Below are 9,572 nucleotides of genomic sequence, written 5' to 3' on the forward strand. Positions count from 1 at the left end.
CTAGATGATCCACCGACGTGGTCGAACTTGCCGGGGTTGCTGCAGGTTAACCTTAAGTTATATAGCCGATTTTGCTTTATGAGTTTAGTACCTGATAACCACCACCACCAGTAGTTGCAAATAGTGTTGCTTTTGACACCGAAAATTATGACTAAATGTCGTCATCAACAAACCTTTATCGCGTGAGGAAAACAATGCTGGTCATATGACAATACTATAATTAAATGCGTAGTGCAATGTTGTTGGCGAATACGAACGAGACTGAAAGTGTTTTTACAAAATAAGACTGCTAAAATGTCTTCATTTCCGTTGACCTAAACTAGGCGATAAACTGTAATAACGTTTTGTCCAAACGGAACTTCAACTGTTTAAGACATAACATCAATTTTCGACCGTTTACCTTATTTAACAAATCTACGCACTTGTATCTTTGATGATACCTAAACGGAATTTCAATATGTTGCATATTCTTGAAGAAAGTTGTCCAATCCCGGGATGCTTTTAACTGACTTCATTTATTATAAAGTCGGCGTGTTTCGGTATGGTAACTGAAGCTTAACGGAGGGAATTGTATCTAACGCGTGAGAGAGGAAAATACCGTGATCTACTTCAAGCCCCCGGGCATAGGCCCGGGGTGGCTCTCTGCCGTCTACCTATTGATCTCTGGCCTCTCGAGTTCGAAACCACCCGCTAGAGAGGACGTCAAGTGGGCGTGGCCTAGTGGGCGTGGCCGGGGTGACGTAAAGGCTTCGGCTCCTTCTATAGTGGAGCAGCCTTCAATAAGGTTTTGCTCCCCTTGTGGCTATGTGAGGGAAATGCAGCTTCTTAAAATACTTACACATATCACAAGAAAGAGTATGAACGTGTCTAAACTAATAAAAACAAAAGTGACACCTTGACACAAAGACTAAGACTAGAATGGAAACAGGCCGCCAAAAACAGCTGTAGTAGCAAACGTGATAAACCTGCCTTAACCGACGTTAGAGCATCGTGTGCGCTTGAAGGAAGAACCATGAATTCGACCGGATGTAGGATTCGTAAGCTGTGGAAGACCGCCTTCCCAGCCGTTTGATAGACACGACCGGCAACCCTTGTTCAGCTTTTTAGATGAAAAATGCCTTGCAGAGAAGGTGACATCAGCGAAAGTTAGGCCCCGTGTAGGGGAAAAAGTCTGAGTAGGAGACATGTACGCATTTGCGCATAAACCCAAGAACGCATAAACCCGAGAACGCATAAACCCGTAAAACGCATGAACCCGTAGAACGCATGAACCCGTAGAACACATGAACCCGTAGAACACATGAACCCGTAGAACACATGAACCCGTAGAACACATGAACCCGTAGAACACATGAACCCGTAGAACACATGAACCCGTAGAACACATGAACCCGTAGAACACATGAACCCGTAGAACACATGAACCCGTAGAACGCTGTGAGAAACACTGACTCGAGTAATATGTTAAAATAAGGATGAAAACTCCCAGAAAGAGCACACTAATCTATTCAAAATATCGAGTGAGTTGGAGTGGCCAACACACATAAATAATTGTAATACACCAAAATTGTTAATTGACATACATGGCTAAACAAGCAAATGAAAAATTAAATACCCCGTGTAGGGGAAAAAGTCTGAGTAAGAGACGTGTACGCATGAACGCATGAACCCGGGAACGCATGAACCCGTAGAACTGTGAGAAAACACCGTCTCGAGTAATATGTTAAAATAAGGATGAAATCTCCCAGCTCTGAGAGAGCACACTAATCTTTTTGAGATATCGAGTGCGTTGGAGTGGCCTACACGCGTAAATAATTGTAATAGGCCTACACCAACATTGTTAACTGTCATACGTAGCTAAACGAGCAAATGAAAAATGAAATACCAACGCGACTGAAACTATTAACAATAAGACTATAAATAATAATATAAAATGATACCATAATGTACCCGTTCTTTGTCTTTGGATCTTTTGAATAAATTGAACGATATGTGAATCGCATTGCGAGCAGAGGAACGTGAGAGTTAGTGAGCAGCAGCTTAACCAATCTAAAAGGCCCTTCGTCAATAAAAACCTTTTAATAATAATCAGTTACCACAGTGCCTAAAACCCATCAACTTCATTCATATTAAAGTGAAGGGAAAAACCTCAGACACAAGGAGTTAACCGAACAGTGCACGGTATAAAGATAATTATGAACCTTTGATTGCGGACGTAGAGTTCTGTGTTGTACCACACCGACGTGTGCAACGAACTCAACGAATTCAACCGGATGTAAAATCCGTATGCTGTGGAAGACCACCTTCCCAGCCGTTTTGACGCTGCTTTGTTATCGCAAAACATGGTTATACGTTAACGCCGCCATGCTTTGCCCCACAGAACGCTAGCTGCTACGATAGCGTAAAGCTCGAACAGCGCAGACGACTCTGACCCGAGGGCGAACATACCAGCTTCGACTGGCCATCCCTCAGCAAACCATTGCCCTTGGAATAAACCCCCTAACCCAACCGAGGGAGCCGCAACCTGAAGCTGGACTGTAGAGCTGTGAGAGAAAATACGCTGCGGGGGCTAACGCGGGGACTGCAGTAGCCATGGTAGCAGGGCACGTGCCAGGTGCGTAGCCTGTGAAGGCGGAGCAAGCCGAGCCTGATGGTTGCTGGAAGTAGAAAGGCGCCGTGGCGACCGACGACAGCGGGTTGGGGGCCTGGACCCGTCCGGGAGTTCCGCATGGCGTTTCGACGGCGTCCATCCTGGCGCCAATGCTTTGCACCAACTCGGCGAGGGTTTGTAGAACCAGGCGGATGTCCGTGTTGGGAACTTGTTGGTGGTGTTGTTGAGGATACCGGGGACCGAAAAAACGGCTTTCTGCGCTCGCTTGCCGGGACCAGAAGTAGTAGGCCGACCAGCACGAATCCGAAGTTATAACCTCTTGGTGTGTATTAACCGACGTAGCAACTAAGCGACGCGATAATCAGAAGCACAGTAAAGCAGCAATATGCGTCGAACGAAGACCTGAGCAGCAAAGACATATGTTAGACTACTCTTTATAGAGCAGGTGTAGGCAGGTGATTGGTAGCTGGTGATTGGTGATTGGCGGCCAGCCGCGCGTGATTTGAGTCCTCCTGGTAGAACTACCAGCAAGCTTACATTTCTGCAATCATTTTCCTGTCCAACAGATCCAGCTTGTGCTTTTGAACATAACACACGGTTACACTGTTGAGACAAGTTTGTGTCATTGTACTTCGCATCCATGTTTTCAGCCTTCAGAGGCTGCTGAAGCTCCTTTCAGCTTTATCACACTGTGTGTGTGTGTGTGTGTGTGTGTGTGTGTGTGTGTGTGTGTGTGTGTGTGTGTGTGTGTGTGTGTGTGTGTGTGTGTGTGTGTGTGTGTCAAACAAACACACAATGAGACACACACACACACACACACACACACACACACACACACACAGTGTATCTGCTCGCATTTCTTCCATTTTGTAGGCCTAGATGTATGTAAAAGTTCATATAATTGTTCATCGCTATTTGGAATGATTATTTCTTCGCCTATTCCAGAACACCCCCACTTTTGGAAAGCTTGATACGCCCCTGATTGTGGTTTCGGATCAGTTTAATACTACAGTGTGCACAGTGATCTGGGAGCAGCTTTATGAGGCTGTGCTTCTGCATGGACATGTGAGGAGCTCTTTTCCAAAACGCTATAAATCCATTTGTATAGTTTTTAGGATAATTACATTTTTTACCTTGACCCACATATTTTGTTAATATTCAATTTAACCTGTTAAAATGGTTTGTTGACTCAGTTTGAACATGTTGTACAATGATTTTTAAATCAAACCACAACATTGTTGATTATAAATTCAAATATATATTTTTTTTTTCAAAACGCTATAAATCCATCAATTTGAAAAAGGAAGCTGTAAATCAATTGATGGTTAATGTATTTTTATTTTAAAAACAAGAGAAAATACAACATACGATATCATCATCTCACACTATAAATTAATATAAATAAATAAATAACCGCCAAATAAAATAAATAGTAACAAACTAAATAGTAAAATAAATACAATTTCACGTTTATTGTCCACCACATATAATAAAAACACACACATACAAATACCACTAATTAATAAAAATACAACAATGTAAAAAATAAATTCATATCATTTAGTAACGCATTTAGGCTAATAGTCATTCAGTGCCGAACCTGTAAAAAGTAATGATAGTATTGATAATAAATTGATTAAATTAATTTGAGTCTGTGAGAGGACACAGAGAGAGAGAGAGAGTGAGAGACAGAGAGATTCATCACTTGCGCATGAATCACTCTGCATCTTCATCACTCTGGCCTGCATTGTCAGTCACCTGATACAGTGCATCGTCATAAAAAGCCCTCACCACATCAGACACACCCATTGCTCCTAATAGTGCCAGCACATCGCACTTCTTTGCGCCTTTCACAGAGGTCTGCTTTGGAAGTAACGCAGGTTTCAGGTCAGCCCATCGCTTGCCCCGCTTTAATACGCTATGGAAACAAGGCTCCCCATTGTAAGCCATCTTTAAACCAACCTTGTTGGTACTCAAATCAAGTATGCGTGCTTCGCTGATTTTAAAGCTCCTATTTGACTTAACACACACTTTTGTGGCTGACCTGTAATCAAACGCCTTCCAGTCTGTGCCATAAACGTGAACGTTGCCGAATTGCTGCAGGATGGCATGGTATTCCTGTGGTAGCAGAATTGTATCAATTTTCCTGATCTTCTGCTCAATTCTGCCAAAGACTCTGTCTGCTGGGAGATAGCTGTGACCCCTTACTGGAAAAGTGTACTCTATGCCAAGGTTGGGAAAAGACTGGCGAAGTTCCATGAGCATGGACACCATGTTCATGTTTTTGTTTTGGCCGTAACATGAGTCACTGAACAGCCGAAGTCCCCTTGACCTGCTGACTTTGTGCCGAAGTCGAACCTTGAGGCAGTCACTCAGCGCGGATGCAATCATGTTACTGTCCTTTCTACCCTCATTTTCCTGCCACACGTAGAGATGGACATCATCTTTTGTCTGGTGACTCTTCTCTCCGTGGTGCACAACCACACCAAACAGATACAGGTACATCTGCCGTGAGTAATAGGCCTGTCCTATTGAGGTTTTTGGAAGGACCATGTTTTGCATCATATCGAAACAGAGGGTCACATGATCTTCAGCAACCCTGCCTAACAGGTCATAAAACACACGAGCTCTGCGACGATGCAAGATGAATGATGCAGATTCCATCTTCTTCTCTGTCTCGGTTAGGTTTGGATCTTTCATCCTGATCTTAAACTTGGAACAATCAGAGCATGCATCTAGCTGGGTGACCGAAGCCAAGATTGAAATCCTTTGAGAACACTGAATAATAGAGGGAGTAGCTGGTCTGAGCATGGTTCTGAGCCTCAAAGAGCTTATGCATCTTGTGCACATTCTGGTCACTGGGGAGATACTTGCGGCCTGGTGCTCCTCTCCGCCCATAATGGCTGGCCCTGCAGGTGAAAGACTGGATGTGCTCAACAATGAGTTGCCTTCTCCTGCTGTGCTCCTCACTGTGCCGTGCACCACCTCTTCTCTCTGGGCGAGCCTCAGCAGTCTCTGCATAATATTGAGCCACCCCGGGACACACGGTCTTTGCTGATGCCTGTGAAAGTAATTATTTAGATTGTTAATACAATGATTGGAGCCAGTGGCGGTTTTAGGTACGGGCGAACCAGGCAGCCGCACAGGGCGGCATATGTGTGGGGGGCGCCAAGTAACATGGGGGGCTCCACGAGCAGTAAAAAATAAATTGCGCTGCGTAGCGGTTATCAATGAAGTACTACATAACATTGTGTTGGGAATAGGTATTTTGGCGCCCCCTCTGGCTGCAGGCGCACACCTGCTCGTTGAGAAGGTGCCGTGCGCAGACGGAATGACCCCCCCCCAGGGGAGCAACACGCGCACCTAACTCTAGCCCGGGAGAGGAGCGACATGCGCGCCTCCTTTCCATGTCAGTAGGCCTCCTTTCCATGTCACGTATTTACAGCAAAATATAATTTTGTCTAAGGCAGAAACCTACAAAACGGTATTAAACTAGACATTTCTAAAAAACGAAATTGTACTCACCAAGCACTTTAATGAAGCTTGCCTTGCAAACGGGCACCTTCTCCGGGTGACTGCCGCACAAGAGACTGTATTTAACCGATATTTTCCGGTCTTTTCGCTTGTTTACGTCCTTGATTTTCGTACGCCGCCTGTTCACTTTCATTATGTCCAGGAGATCAAGTATGGCCCTGTCCTGGTCAACCTTGTTTGGTTTGTTATAAAACTTGTTAAAGTTCATCATCAGGTCGTCCGGTGACAGCTTCTCGGCCTGACAGGTCGCAGTAGCCGTGTGTTGACATCCAACAGTAGGCGTTAACCCGCAACCTGAGTGACGAACCTTCTTTTCTAGTTGTTTTTTGTGGTTTTCTTTGTCCAGTCTGCGTTTTCTACCCCCGGGTGTAGGTCTCACTGGCTCATCCTGGCCATCAAACGTGTTATCATAGTTTGAACTCATTTTGAAGACTGAGACGGAATGAAACCGCCACTGAAGTCCGTTCACGATACACACACACACACACACACACACACACACTCTACCCCGGGAAAGGAGCAACACGCGCATCTAACTCCCGGGAAAGGAGCAACACGCGCATCTAACTCCCGGGAAAAGAGCGACACAGACACAGACACAGACACACACACACACACACACACACACACACACACACACACACACACACACACACACACACACACACACACACACACACACACACACACACACTATAGTTTGAACTCATTTTGAAGACTGATCCGTGTTCGATTGCCTAGAACGCTAACCGAATTCAGATTGGTCGAGAGGATATATCGCATTTAGGCAAAAAATAGGTTTGGCGCTTGTCGTGGTTTGGAAAAGAACGGCATCTTGTGATACATTTTAAACAAGTAAATATAGCGATTTTGCATTCAACGTTGATGGAGCAGTGAATAAGTTCAGTACACAACAAAATGGCATGACAAACTCATTTTTTTTAAATTTGGCGTTTATCGCGTTTTGGAAAAGAGCTCCTCATGTACAGCATCATAAATCCCCTGCATGTTAATGGGTTGATGTGCAATGAGATAGATGAACAGCAATGCTGAACAGTGCATGATACAGCCAGCACAGTTAAATGACACAAAGAAATAAATAACACTATTTATTTAGCTTCTATTTCTACTCAGGGAAGATTCAAAGTGAGCAATCAAACCCTGGTTGGATGTGTCATTTAGCCCTTTGAGTGTGGTGTATGTGATAATGCGTAGCATAGCTCAGGGCAGACATTGTAGGCATCAGCTCTAGCCAAAGGCCAGGTTTAATGAAGTGGACTGAAATATGTTCCCACCTGAATGGTGCTTTGGCTGTGCAGTTCACATGCACAGTTTGTCCACATGCACCTATTCATCCCCCAGCGATTGTAGCCCAGCTTCTTTTAGGTTTTAGATTTTAGATATGTTAAGTTTAAGTCTACCTTCCTTTTTTTACGTGAACTTGCCTCACTGTTTAAATAATGTCTGCCTCTGACTCATCAATTGTTTACTTATATTCCTCAGGGCCCGAAAGGACCAAGAGGTGAAAGGGTAAGCCACTATCAAACTCATTAATTATGACAAGATGCATGACAATGCCATGTTTGCTGGATAGAAACTTTCATGAAGTTTATCGGGTTGATATATGATGACGCCAATTGACCTTTCAACTTGAATAGGCCACACCCCTTTGTTTACATCAGGCACAGCCTAAAGCCCTCCGCTGTGATAATATAACAAATAATAATGGACCAATCTCTGCTGCACGACGGCTGAAAATAACCTGAACTACAAATATTTGTTGTATATTATTTTTTTCTGACTTTGGCTCACATATCCAGACCAAATTCATATTTATCTTTTCTAAACTTTATTAACAATAATAAAACAATTTAGTAAAAGGACATGACGCTTTTATTCAAGTTGAGACCAAACCGAGCTCCACAGCCGAACAGAGCTGGGACTCTGGCAGCTTCCCAGCAGACACGGTGGCTGTGTGTCAATCAGTGGTAATCAACGGAGACTAACCCAAGGCCTTCCTCCACAGGGACCCCAGGGCCCTGACGGGAGGGACGGCAGACCTGGCAACCCCGGCCCTGCTGGGCCCCCAGGACCCCCTGGCCTCGGCGGAGTAAGTATCCTATAGGGGCCGACTTGGTCAACTGCTGGGTGGGGGGACTGAAGGTGGATGTTGGTTCTAAAATGTGACTGTGTGGGGGACTGAAGGTGGATGTTGGTTCTAAAGTGCTGCTGGGTGGGGGAACTGAAGATGGATGTTGGTTCTAAAGTGTTCCTAGGTGGGGGAACTGAATGTTGATGAAGGCCTCTCAGTAAATAAGGTTAACCGGCTGGTATATCCTATTGTAACCGTAAGGTATAGAAGCTACAGGAAGATGCTGATTTGCTGTTCATCTGTTTGATAAACGATCAAGCCCTTAAACTCACCTGACCCAAATTCTGGCACAATTATAGCAATGGAACAGACAATTATAAATTGGGACCAGGAAAACTATTGGAATGGATTGATGTGCATAACCTGAGTTACCTTTGTCCTCTAGGGCTGGCCTCACTGGCTAAATAAAGGCCTTAAACACTTGAGCATTTTCTGGAAGCTCTTTCACCTCATGGTACAAATCATATGTAGGCCTGCTGTCACATTCCAAAAGACGACATGAACATTAGTGTCAACTAAAACTTGCAACCCATACATAACCTATGAATTAGAAAATAAGTATATTGTATTGTATGAATTTTTATATGTATATTTTGTCTCTTATTCTGGTTTTTATTTTTCACTCCAACAGAACTTTGCTGCTCAGTATGATCACAACAAAGGCGCTGATATTGGTCCCGGCCCCATGGTGAACACACACACACACACACACACACACACACACACACACACACACACACACACACACACACACACACACACACACACACACACACACACACACACACACACACACACACACACACACAAACTCAGACACACACACACACACACACACACACACACACACACACACACACACACACACACACATGCACAAACTCTGAGACACACACACCTGCAGTTTTGTGGTAACTCTCCAACAATAACACTATGTATTCACACATACACATCACCACACAGAACTACCAATAAGAACCCATCGAAGTCTGAAGACCTTTCCATGTCAGAGCCAACCCTGTCTCGTCAAAATTACGTTCCCAGAGAACTATTCGGCATTCTCAATTACGTTTGTCATAAAACGTATTTAGTCCGCGATTACGTTTTATTGAACGTATTGCAAATACGTTCGTCCTCAGCCTATTTTTTGCCATTCATTAACCTCTAGGATTATGTTTGGTTGAAACGTATCCCAGATAGGTTAAATGTCAACGTATAGCACATTATTGTCATTAAGGCATATCTTCCTTTCAGGGAACGTTTCATTTAACGTAT

At 44.1% G+C, this 9,572-nt stretch overlaps 1 long non-coding RNA gene across 1 annotated transcript; it reads left to right on the plus strand.

Annotated features, from left to right (window-relative positions):
- The first annotated feature begins 7,131 nt into the window (after positions 1-7,131).
- LOC130378962 (uncharacterized) lies at positions 7,132-9,301 on the plus strand. The gene is made up of 3 exons (XR_008895026.1): positions 7,132-7,675; positions 8,172-8,255; positions 8,929-9,301. It is a non-coding gene; the product is annotated as an uncharacterized LOC130378962 (long non-coding RNA).
- The last annotated feature ends 271 nt before the right edge of the window (positions 9,302-9,572 follow it).

Source organism: Gadus chalcogrammus, unplaced genomic scaffold, assembly GCF_026213295.1.
Source record: "Gadus chalcogrammus isolate NIFS_2021 unplaced genomic scaffold, NIFS_Gcha_1.0 GACHA126, whole genome shotgun sequence".
Classification (NCBI taxonomy): domain Eukaryota; kingdom Metazoa; phylum Chordata; class Actinopteri; order Gadiformes; family Gadidae; genus Gadus; species Gadus chalcogrammus.